At 46.7% G+C, this 12,465-nt stretch overlaps 1 protein-coding gene across 7 annotated transcripts in view; it reads right to left on the bottom strand.

The window, feature by feature from the left end:
• The window catches only part of GRIP2 (glutamate receptor interacting protein 2), a 380,534-nt gene that overhangs the window by 57,676 nt on the left and 310,393 nt on the right, over positions 1–12,465 (bottom strand). The gene's annotated exons all lie outside the window — the stretch shown is intronic.

The raw sequence follows: 12,465 nt of genomic DNA, 5'->3' as shown, positions 1-12,465 counted from the left end.
TTCATTAAAAAGATAAAAAATGAATGAATCACCATATAGCCTGCAATCAGGAAGTTCAGAGCACCTCAGATACACGGAGGCCAGCAAGTGTTATAGTAGCTGATGGAATCAAATCAAGGAAATCCTGCAGTCCCTTCTTTGCTTCTTGATGAGTCAGAGCAAGGCTTTTCACTCCCACCCATACCACCATGCCTATTTCCATTCCATTCTGATAAAATGCTGGTATATACAGACTTTGTTCATCAAGGACAGCCGGTCCCTGTTTTTTGGTATTACCCCCCCCCCCCAATGCTTTGTGAAAATGTTTGCAGTGAGAGTTGCTAGCATTGCCCTTCCTCAGGGTCCAGCTGCTTCCCTTCATGGGTTATAAGAGTTAAACCTCACCTGAGCGACTCCTATTGTTAGTGCACATACCCATGTAAATGCACGCGTAGAAAACCTCAGACACCATGCAGTGCCCACAGCCTGGCATTTTGTCACACCGCAGCTATGTTTTGAACCGTTTTGTCGATGACATATTGCCTGCCAACAATGTTTTGTAAGTTATTATTGTTTAACCGAAAGAGCAAACTATTCAATCGGGCGATTGTGGAGGAAATGAATACAAGAGACAGGAGATACAGCACAGCTTTCGCCAGCCACTGTGCAGCAATGAGTGTGTAGGAGTTCAGAAAGCGATCCCTGACATTGGAATTAGGGTTTTAAAAGTCTGTGCCCGTTTTCAGGGTGTGCTGCACCTGTTACATTCAGAGCTCCATCGGTCCCTATGTCACAGCCAGGGATGGAGAACTTCATTCCACCACATTTCCTTCTGGGCACACGCCAGTTGTAGGCAGGGCCAGAGACAACATGGGCAGAGCAAATAAGGAAAGCATTACCTTTGCGCAGTAAGCTTGTTTCTACTCACATTCGCACTCCCCACTCTGTATCCTCCATCCAGGTGAGCAGGAGGCATTATCAGAGTTCAATGACATTTCCCAGTCAGGTTAAAAACAGAACTCCAGGAGGGTGCAAAGCAGGACCAGTACGGGGAGAATCCAGAGGGCCAGACAGAGATGCTTGAAGGGCTGTATTTGGGCCCCAGGCCTGAGGTCCTCCATCCCTGGGCTAATGGGTCTCAAAACTACATCCTATGATAGCAGGCGCCCTAACTTTGTCTCATGTTCCACGTTCCATGTCATATGGATCAGTGAGTACATATACAAAATATACAAAGCTCACAGCATGGTAACTACTGCTCATTAGGCACAATTTTGCTGTGCACCTTACAAATATAGTTCAAAAGGCATAAGATGCATCTATTTTGCTTCTGTAATACGGATTCAGAGTTTATTACGGGGGCGGAGGGGAGGGGAAATGGCAGCCATGCAATTAAGGTGTTATTCATGGCAACTACAGAGCTAAGCTAGCTTTTTAATAATTAGCAAAAAAAAAAAAAAACCTACCCTGATCCATATATCAGAAAAGCATTGCATGGTCAGGCCCTACTGCCTCTTCTAGGAGCCTTCCCAGAATATTGTCTTGAGCAATAAAGGCACAGCTGGTGCTCAGCTGTTTTCAGGGGATGCAGGCAGCTCCCCCACCACAATGTTGGCACTGTAGGAAAGCCACATTGTCTCATCACCCAAAACCTGCATATTTTTGGCTGTTGAGAACGTGGCATTCTCCCACTGCCTCCAGCACTTCAATCACGGTTGTGAATGACACGGGGACATGTGTGCCATGGGCCCCTATTGTCTACGGTCCGCAATGCAGCAAAGTGCCATTGTGCTTATGTCCTGCTTGTAGGCTTTTCATAGGCATCTGGTTGGCCATTATGAAAACAGACTGGGGGATTAGGAAGGTCTTTAGACTGATCCAGGAGGGCTTGAATTAAGTTCTTCATGCTACCCCCCCTTTTGCATTGGTTCACTGATTTGTGAATTTCTTTTGGCCTCCCTACCATTCTCCCAAAGCTTTGAATGAATTCTGTAGTTCCCCACTCCGATGTTTCAGCACTTACTTCTGCTGTATAATAATAATAATAATAATAATAATAATAATAATGATGATGATGATGCAACTATCAGCCCTGAAGGGGGGCTATATTCTCCTTCCAGACTGCAACCCTACTTAATCCACTGCAAGATCTTCCACCACTAGCACTCAACCCCAAGCTATCGCTGGTGTGACTGTAAACAAGTATGGAGGGGTTTTATTGGTTGCCTGGAAAGTTAAAATGCTTCAAGCTGTTTTGTTTAAAAGATGCCAGATAAATAAAAAACAGCACCAATTTCAGCTTTCATTGAAAAGCTAAGAGGGAACTAAAAAAAGAGAAGTGTTGGCTCTAGGGAGGAACACAGAAAGATATGCAACAAACCTAAAGGCATCAGATGCTTTCATTTCCCGCAGCCAGAAGATCCAGACTGATTGGCAATGTTTGCGTTAGCAACAGTGCCAAGAGCCAGGAGTATCAGACACCACATGCTGCTGACATCAGGTAAAGTGAACAGGCAGCTATTCTTCCTCTGCCTCTGACTCCCATGTGCAATGCTGAGCAGAGATCACCCATCCAAATGGGGGCAGAACTCACCGAGGGCAGAACCAGGTGCCATCGAGCTGCTGTTCTTCTCCTTGCCTTTTTCTCCTGCTAATGTCTAGTATAGTTTAAGGAAAGGTCTATCGCTTAGAAGGGAGCAGATGCTGCTCACGCAGGAGGCCCAGAGTTCTATCTTTAGCATTTCTGGTTTATTCAGGACTGGAAAACACCTCTGCCTGAGACCTCTGAGAGCTATTGACAGAGTAGAATGAACCAATCGCCAGATTCAGGCAATAAACCAGGGAACCAGGCAGAGGGCCTTCTCGGTAGTGGCACCCGCCCTGTGGAACACCCTCCCATCACAGGTCAGAGAGACAAACAACTACCTGACATAGGGAAGTTTTTAATCTGTGATATTTGATGTATTTTAACGTTTGTTGGAAGCCGCCCAGAGTGGCAGGGGAAGCCCAGCCAGATGGCAGGGTATAAATAATAAATTTATTATTATTATTATTATTATTATTATTATTATTATTATTATTATTATTATTATTACCCCACCCATCTGGCTGGGTTTCCCCAGCCACTCTGGGCTGCTTCCAACAGAAAAAAACAAAAACAATCTATTAAACATCTAAAACCTCCCTAAACAGGGCTGCCTTCAGATGTCTTCTAAAAATCTGGTAGTTGTTTTCCTCTTTGACATCTGATGGGAGGGCGCTCCACAGGGCAGGCGCCACTACCGAGAAGGCCCTCTGCCTGGTTCCCTGCAACTTGGCTTCTCTCAACGAGCGAACCCCCAGAAGGCCCTCGGCACTGGACCTCAGTGTCCATGTAATTCTTGCTGAAAAGCTTCAGCCAACTGTTTTCAGGCACAGCGGTCTGCTTAAATATGGCACTGTGAACGATCAAGAGCTTGACATCTCTTACTGCTGAGCTAAGGGCAGAGATGTACAGCTAACCCACCCCCCCAAACCCTCCACCCCACCATAGCAGCAGCTTTCATAATTCATGTAGAAATAATCAATAAAAGGAAGCTAGCCCTGAAAGGGTAATAATATCTTGCACGATTGTATTGACTACACCGTAAGAATTGCAAAATGCTTTACAAGCAATGAATTTGGCCTCTCAGCACCATTAGGAAGGGTAGGGGTCTGCCTGCAAATTACAAACAGGAAAAGCAGCAGATGAACAGTTGCAGCAGAAGCATACTAGGAGGGTCAAAGGAAGATCAAACCACTCGGACAGAAATATACTTTGCCCTTAAAGGTCACCCAGCTGGGAATGGGGAGCTTGGAAGAGAGACCTGTTTAACGTTTCTCCAATATCAATCATTTCCCCATGGCCTAGTGATGGACTGCTGTGATGTAGTTTTGCACACACACAGCCCCACTCCCAAGTGAAGACTCTGAGATGTGTATTTGGTGTGCTTTATTAAAGACTAGTGTCATTCAGCCCGTTTAGAAAACGGGCACTAGAAGATATGTGAGAGGAGCAGCGGGGTGCTAGAACCTGTCTTTCTGTCTGTCTTTCTGCCTGTCTGTCAGGGAAATCTGCACCAACAAAGTGTTATTTCGTGCCATGGCATGTTGATAATGTTAAAATAAACGGCCGCTAGAACATATTTTATTTATTTTTCTTCACCTGTGGGGAGTTGCTGAGAGAGAGCGCCCTGAAGCTCAGCGCCACCAGGCAGCACCCCAAGATCAGCTGCAGCAGCCCCAGAGACAGCATAGGTCGGGCCGGCCTCTTTTTTTAATTTAAAAACATGCCATTTCAAAATATGTGTATGAGAAACGATAGCCGGAGGACACCCAAATGCAGGATAGCTGGAATGCAGTCTACAATCTACCTCACGGAAATGAATGGGTTCGAAAACCTAACGCAAGCAATTTAAAGCTGCCCTTCACACATGCGCACAGTCAGCAGACAGGGGCTCCAAACAGCAGGAGCGAAAACGGGCCTTCGGGTGAGTCCTAAGCACTTTGCAAGCGGAAGCCTGCGGGGGACACTTTCGTCGGAGATTTTGCGAATATCGGGGGAGGGGGGAGCGGCTTGAAAGCTCCGCCGTCCTCCGCCTCCCCATGCCCTGTATCAATTAGACTTTCCAAAACAGGAAGGAAGCGCCGGGCTAAGGCTTGGGCTGAGCTTTATGCCTCAGGGCGCCATCCATCCTGCGGCTTTTGCGGGCGATGGGTCCTTCACGTACCCGAGTCGCTGCATGCAGAGCGCCCCACGCAACACGCACCCAGTTGCAAACCACTGTAATAGTGGGGGGGGGAGGGAAGCACCCGCCTCCCCCCCAAGACCTTCCCCTCTTCTGACCCCACTGAGCGTGGGCTGCAGCCGCCCGGCAGTGACACGTGGTGTTTGTAAACCCCGCAAACGCCCGCCCTGCCCCTGCGAGGTCGTAGTACAGCAGCAGCGTTGCGGCGGTTGGGAGCGGGGGGGGGGAGAGAGAGCGCAACCCCGGCGCTCGGCTATAGAAGCTGGGGCCGCCGCCGCCGCCTCACGCTGCGCCACCCGGAGAGGCGGGAACGGCGGGGATGTGCGCCGAGGGCCCCAGGCTCCCCCGACGGACCACCGAGCAGCTGAAGAGGCTGAGCGCTGAGCAGGCGGGAGAATGGGGTGCGGGAAGATGGCGGCGCTGGCAGGGCCAGCGGCTTCATCGAGTGGGAGGCGTGAGGAGAAGCTGCCATTGGCTCGTTTACTGGGTTCTGGTTCTCTTCATCGGTGGGGAGAGTGCGCGGTGTGTGCGTCCAGTCTCTCCGTCCAATCCCTGTGTCCCTGGGGCACATGCGCAGTAACCCAGGGACACACGGGAAAACGTGGACGCAGAGACACTTGCATTTTATAATATAGGATGCTTAAAGATCTGCAGGAAGACGCAACAAACAAGTGCTTGTTTGGAATTGGCGTAGAGAATGGAGGGCATACAGGTCCAGGTCCCTTATCTCTGGTCTTGGGCAGCACCACTTGACTTGAACCTTGTCACCTAGGTGAGATTCTCATTGCCAACTCAGCTTGAAGGTTAGCCGAGGGAGGGGGGGGTCCTGCTGTCTGGCATTCAGGAGGACTATTTCTGCAGGCCCCCAAAACAGACAGGCCCTTTAGCTGGAAAAGCAGTTCAGACACCCCTCACATATATCCAGTTCAGTCTCTGGAGATCTAATGTGAAAGCAATGAATCTCTGATTGTCTGCTGGTGTGTTAAAGGGCTCCTCTGTAGGCACAGTTTGGGGATTTGGAGCTCCATGCCCAAGTGGTTGTTGTTTTTTGTTTGTTCTGGCACTTTCCCCAGGAAAACCCACATCTTACCGCCGAATCAAAGCAAACAAGAGGAGGATATGCCTCCTATGCCCAACCTGTTTATTATGTAAAATAAACTGGAATATTGCAAAAGCCATAATAAACCTCTAGCAATCTGCCTCCAGAGGAAACTACACTGGGATAAGCATTGTTCCCCGGACCTTCTTGTCCTTCAGAGAAGCAGGGGAGCATAGCAATATATTGCACATACATGCACTCAAAATGTTCCTCTTGCTTACATCACTCCTCTTCTTCTTCTTTGGATTTGACACCGAAGTTCCCTTGGAAAGGATACTACAAGCTTCCGCATCCTTCATGTTTGATTGCGTCGCTCCACCAAACAACTTAAGACAACAAGCTGCCATTTCTCCCCTTGCTTCTCTAAAGACCAAGGTAGACATGACAGCGCCAAATCCTGCTGCAATCATGTGGGAAGTGAGGTGGGAGAAGAAGAGAGAATGCAGCCCACCTAAGGAAAAAGTAGGGGCAACCAACTGAGAGGAGATAAATCCTTCTTGGCTTTACTTCCCTAAAGCCCTTTCATTACTGCACACTTATAATATTTATTGACATTTGTATGCTACCCCAAAACATAAAGTTTCCTACTTTTCTCCCAGCCACCTCACTTCTTGTTTTGGAGCTCCAGCTGAAGCTGATGGTGAGGTGGGGTGGAGGGCTCAGATTTCTGTGGGAGGATTCAGATTTCCATGCCCCTTCTGTGCCTTACGGTAAAGGTAAAGGGACCCCTGAGCATTAGGTCCAGTCATGACAGACTCTGGGGTTGCGGCGCTCATCTCGCGTTATTGGCCGAGAGAGCCGGTATACAGCTTCCAGGTCATGTGGCCAGCATGACAAAGCCACTTCTGGCGAACCAGAGCAGCACACGGAAACGCCGTTTACCTTCCCGCTTGGAGCGGTACCTTTTAATCTACTTGCACTTTGACATGCTTTCGAACTGCTAGGTTGGCAGGAGCTGGGATTGAGCAACGGGAGCTCACCCCATTGCAGGGATTCGAACTGACGACCTTCTGATCAGCAAGCCCTAGGCTCTGTGATTTAACCCACAGCGCCACCTGTGTCCCCCTTCTTCTGTGCCTTAGACAGGATCATATAATGCCTCCATTACATGACCCTCGAAATTCACAAAAAACGAGCCAATATTATTCCAGATGCATGTGGTATGGGCAGAGGATACATATAAACACAGGAGATGCGCCATACAACCCATTGAAAGGTACAACCCAGTTGCACAGCATAACTGATCACCCACTGCCAAAAAATAGGCTTCTGACAGAAGGACCAGATTCATGCAACATGACAGAGGGCATGCGTGCACACCTTTGCATGAGGCAACAACATCCCTGCCCATCAATGCCTCCTGGTGTGTACACAAACAGAAACGAATCTGACACCAATGAAACTGTGCTGATGTGGAATAACTATGAAATGCACTGGGGGAGGGAGGAACAACATCACCGTGCTCTAAGGCAGTAATGTGAACACACCCTATTATTCCACCACCACAAAACACCTTGGAGATCCTTGACAAATGGCAGCATTCTCCATTTGGGAAAATATCAACATGTAGCTTTCTCACTCAAGTATAGGAAGGATTACTTGGTTAGCTGAACATTTGTGTTCTCAGATCAAAGACACCCTAGGAGCCGTCTCTCGCTTTAATTCTCAAAGTAACGGCTGGGAAGCTTTTCATTCCACCTTTTAACATATGGATTAGGAGCTATAAATTGAGTGACTGGTTTAAAACTAAGTACTTAATTTGTGTCCACTGAGGGGTGGACACATAGGAGCTGGGAGAGAGAAGCAGGTGTGTATCATTCAGATATACTGGGAAAAGTCAAATGAAAATGAAATGGGGTAAGAGTTCTGTTTTAAATTTGAAGGCTGTTAAGCCTTCCTCAGCCTTTCTTCAAAGAGCCTTGCCAGCTATGGCACCAGCTCTGCAGATCAGAACCCCCCAAATTATCCATGAAATTTGTAAAACCAATAATTTCTAGTAGGGAAGAAAAAGATTTCCTTCATGGGGAACAGCCTCCCAGCACTTTTTCTGCCAAGAGCTATTGTGTTACGAACAAAAGCTTAGAAGCATGAGGCATCTAACCCCACCCCGGACAGAAAACTTCGGGAATAAAAGTGTCACAAAAAGGGAATACATGTTCGCGGATATAAAGAAGCAAGCAAACCCAAAGAAATATCTGTGCCTACAAGGCAGAAAAGGAAGGAAATATTCACTCTGATGCGCTTTACTTCAATAAGCCAGCTCCTATCAGCATCACCCAACCATATGCAGTAAACATGAATTAGACCGATGTCTCGAAAGCCTATTCTTATGTCAGTTGTTTGCAATCTGCAAAACATTTTTTTGCTCATTTCTGTCAATGCGTATTTGCTCTATATTCTGCAGTGCTTTTTTATTTTTCCAACTCCAGGTATCTTTGAGGAGCTACTGCAAATCACATCTGAGTTTCAGTTGGAAAGCTGGCATGCAGAGCGACTCTGGCCTTTGATGACCTGGTACCCTCCAGATGCTTGAGACTACAAGTCCCAACTGCCCATGTCAGCACAGCTGTGTTGGCAGAGAATGATGGGAGTTGTAGTCCAAAACTGCCTGGAGGGCACAAGGCAGGTAAAGGAAAGTCAGCTTTAAATCACAGCCTCTTGGGTGGAGATGCATGTTCCACATTTTGATATGAGACAGCACAGATTCTGGAAGCAGAAATCCCAAGTTCAGAAGCCAGGCTGAATTGCTACACCTGTACTTTATTGATCTGCACTGTGGGGCTGGGGAGTTTCCCCCTTGTAGATACGAGATGAAGGTCTGCTGGACAGATTGGCCATTAAGAACCCAAAGACAATGATGCGCTGCACAAACTACAATGCAGGCTGGGTGCCAATTTGCATGTGCTTATTTACATGTACAGAGGCAAATTTAGAAACAGTTTCTATAATTTAAAATAGAAACATGATACATCTCACCACAGTGTGGAAGGTTGTGAGCTGCATGCCTGCTCAGTCTGCTATGCAGGTAACCAACTGTCGATGGGCAACCTCCAGGTCCCTGCTCTCCCTTCCTTTGGCTCTTTATTTTTAAAGTGGACAACCCTTCAAATAGAGAACTGGGCTCTGTGAATTAGGACACATGGCCACTATATCAGGGCCTAAGGCGTAGGCAAATAATTTATAATCTGGGTAATACTTGACAGCAACACATCAGAACATGTAAGTGGGAATGCATGATTAAATACTGCCCCACCACACATCAAGGAAAAGAGGTCTCACCTAGCCTTCTTTGTGACATCTTAGTTTTACCTATGTAGGGTTTCCTACTCCCTCAAGGAGGATCCAAGCAAAACATGGTCCTCTCCTGCTTATACCGTGATGTGCTCCAGTCCAGTTTAACACACAGTGACCTACATGTGGTGTGATGCTGTCCGTGACCAGTTATGAAAGCTCAAGAAAATCATATTACACCCCCCCCCCCAAAAAAAGCATGCAGGCTTTTTTTTAATGTATGAGGTAGTACTTAATGTGATGAGAAAAGGTGCAGATGGGGAAATTTAAATGTTTGCTCCCCAGCTTATTTCCTGAGTAAAATCCCAAATTTGACATGAATATGAGATTCCCTACCTCCCCAAAGGAAGTATCAGCTTCAGGAAAGTGTTTACCACTCACGACTGTAGTAGGGGAGAAAGGGTTAAGTTCCTTTATTTCAGGCCTGTGCAGGGAGTGGGGGCAGCAGGTACATTTGCCCCAGGCCTCAGAAGGCAAAGCTGTCTGAGGGGGGGGGGGATGATCCACCAGGGGCCTGCCAGACATACAGACAAGCTCTGCACAGGCCTGCTTTCTCCTGTCTTCTCTGATGATCAGAAAGCTGCACATGAACTCAAGGACACGTAATCCGAGTTATCCGAGTTATCAATTGGTCCTTGCTTTTGGTTAGAGCAGTGCCGCGACACGTTAGTGTGTTGGCTGCAGTGTGTAGGTGTGTCTCGTGAATGCTGCTCGCATTTCCCTTGGGGCTGGAAAGGTGTTAGTTTAGCCTCCAGTTGGATAGTAAAACTGAATTGCTGTGTCGCAAAATGATGCGTGTCTAAAAGGTGTGTCACCAGCATGAAAAGTTTGGAAAGCTCTGGGTTAGAGTAATGCTGTTATCTCCATGGAAAATTCAAAAATTGCTTAGTTCTGACCCACCCACCTCCAACTTCGGAAGATATTGCATGACAAAATATCTAAAAGCTTCTCCAATAATTTTATACACACACACACACACAATCTAGCTGCACATTGACGGTGTTCAGTTTGTGGGGTGGGGAGCAGTTTCACAGTCCCCTTGAAGCATTCTGAAATGCAGCCCTATTTAATTTACTAAAACGAAAATATAACCGGGTACCATTCTCTCCCCTCCCTCCGCCCACCTTTCTTGGCTCCAGAGCTTAAACAGGGCAATGTGGTTCCTTGGTTTACAATGAGAAGTGCAGGGGAAAAGGCTTTAAAAATAGGCAGTCCAGTCTGTTCCCCCCACCCCCCGAGAGGCATCGCACTCTGTGACAGTTCACCGCGCTTCTGCAGCCAGCACAGCTTTGGACTCAGCAGTAACCCTTAAACCCATCATCTGCACATTCTGTTCCGTATTTTCTGGCGTGAACTGCTCTAATTTGCTACACAGCAGCTAAATGCCTCCTACACAAATTCTGTGAAATTCAAAGGCTTGAATAGATGCTGTGCCTAAAAAACACTTCGCATTGGGCTCTGCTCTCCGACAGAAGCAGTTACCTACAATACAAATCAAGCAGGGTTCATCTTCTGCTCAGGCCACGCCACCACTGCCTGTCTTCTACTCGGGGAACAGCCACAAATAAGACGAATCTGCCTCTCTCATCGAGCATCAGCATGGGGCTTTAGCTCTTTCTGGCTACTACGTACACCAGGAAGAGATTAGGAACCATTGAAGTCGTGTCAGCGCAGGACTTTCTGGCACAAGTTCAGTCCCCAACCCAGCAGAATGAGCAGGAGGAGGATGCCCCCCCCCCCGTCAGCTAACATTGCCACATTTTGAAGTAATGCAGATCTAAAGAGGGTAAGATTATTGAGTTCAGAGTCTAAAATTTACTGTAACTTCACCACAGCTAGATTCAATTTTTAGTTTTCGACGTCCAGCTCTGAAGCCAGAGACGTGAACACTGAGGGTCTTTTGAACGGAGGGCAAGTGTTCTAGCATTAGGAAAACCAGGAGAAGAGAAAACATACAGGCTGTGCAGGGTAGGAAACAGCGTCCACAAGGGGCTAGCAGCAGATTCAAGTTCAGGCAAGTCTCAAGCACCCCATCGATTTTAATAGGCACTGCTTTATATTCTTGCCTGTGAACAATTTTGCCAGAGAGAGTAGAACATCCTTTCCTAAGGACACTATAAAATCCCTTGTTTATGCTCCCTCCTATAGCCAATTTCTGCATATTCTCTAGTCCCATATTTCTCCTTTGCTAACAAGATAAGCGGCAGATGACTATAGATAACGATTTATAAATGAATGCTTCAATTATATTGTTCGGCCTGTGAATGCAAAGCATGAGAACACAAAGCACTTTGCTTTTCCTTCTTCTTTGAACATAGATGGAAGAATGTGATCTGAATGAAGGCATATATTAAAACAAAGAAACAAATATTTTCTTGCATTTTCTGGCACTTCAGGTGATTTAAGGATATGGGGATAGGAGACTAGATCTTCCTGTCTGGAATATTCACCTGGCAGGTTATCTGCTCTCCTTTACCCCGCAATAGCTTAATGTCCATGTGCCAAACAGCATAATTTTCTATTTTTCAAGTCTTTTTTTTACTTTATTTGGGACCTTTATGCATTGGGCACCGCGTTCCCCACAGGTATTTAGTCGGCCACTGTGAGAACAGAATGCTGGACTAAATCATTGCCCAGCAACCTCAGCTTATGTTCTCTTCGTTCAGCTGAGTCACCTACCTCTAACATACAATGGAAGGCTTAATAGGTTTAAATTTCTGGGGGAAATTTACACTTTCTGCTATGCGGTAAACATCAAGCCATGTTCCATTATGACGTCAGGGTTCATTCCATCAGAGCCAATCCTTCCGTGTCTATAACCACCTCCGAGTCTATATGTCTTCCTCAAAACATCCCACAGCTTTCCTAGAGAAGACAACCCATCGCTTCGCTGCTCTTACTAAGTAGTAACTGTAACATTTGCACCAAAGTACTTGTCTGCAACTCCATCATTTTGTATTAATTTGTGATGTTGCTTACAATCAGCTAACTTGTCTATGGACTTGTTGCTTAAGAAAACTGGTGCATGAAATTTGGGAAGCAGAACTCGGGAATGTTACTGAATGCCTCTTAGAAAGCATATCTAGTTTAGATTTACTGTATGACTCCAGGAGCACGCCTCCAAACTCAATTATCTATCCCAAGCTTGCTTTAAAAAACCTACAATGTTTTAGCCCATTCCTCGTGGCCGCTCTGGTAATTTTAAACTTTAAAATTTTCACTACCCACAGATCAATATATTCCGCACTGGGTGAGGAGAAAATGCAAATGAATTCCTCCCTCCCCATCACCAATGCCTGTGTGTTCCCCCACCCCCACCCAAGGGAATCC

This window comes from Zootoca vivipara, chromosome 2 (assembly GCF_963506605.1).
Source record: "Zootoca vivipara chromosome 2, rZooViv1.1, whole genome shotgun sequence".
Classification (NCBI taxonomy): domain Eukaryota; kingdom Metazoa; phylum Chordata; class Lepidosauria; order Squamata; family Lacertidae; genus Zootoca; species Zootoca vivipara.
Note: the sequence above shows the minus strand (reverse complement) of the source record. Positions and strands in the feature narration are given on the sequence as shown.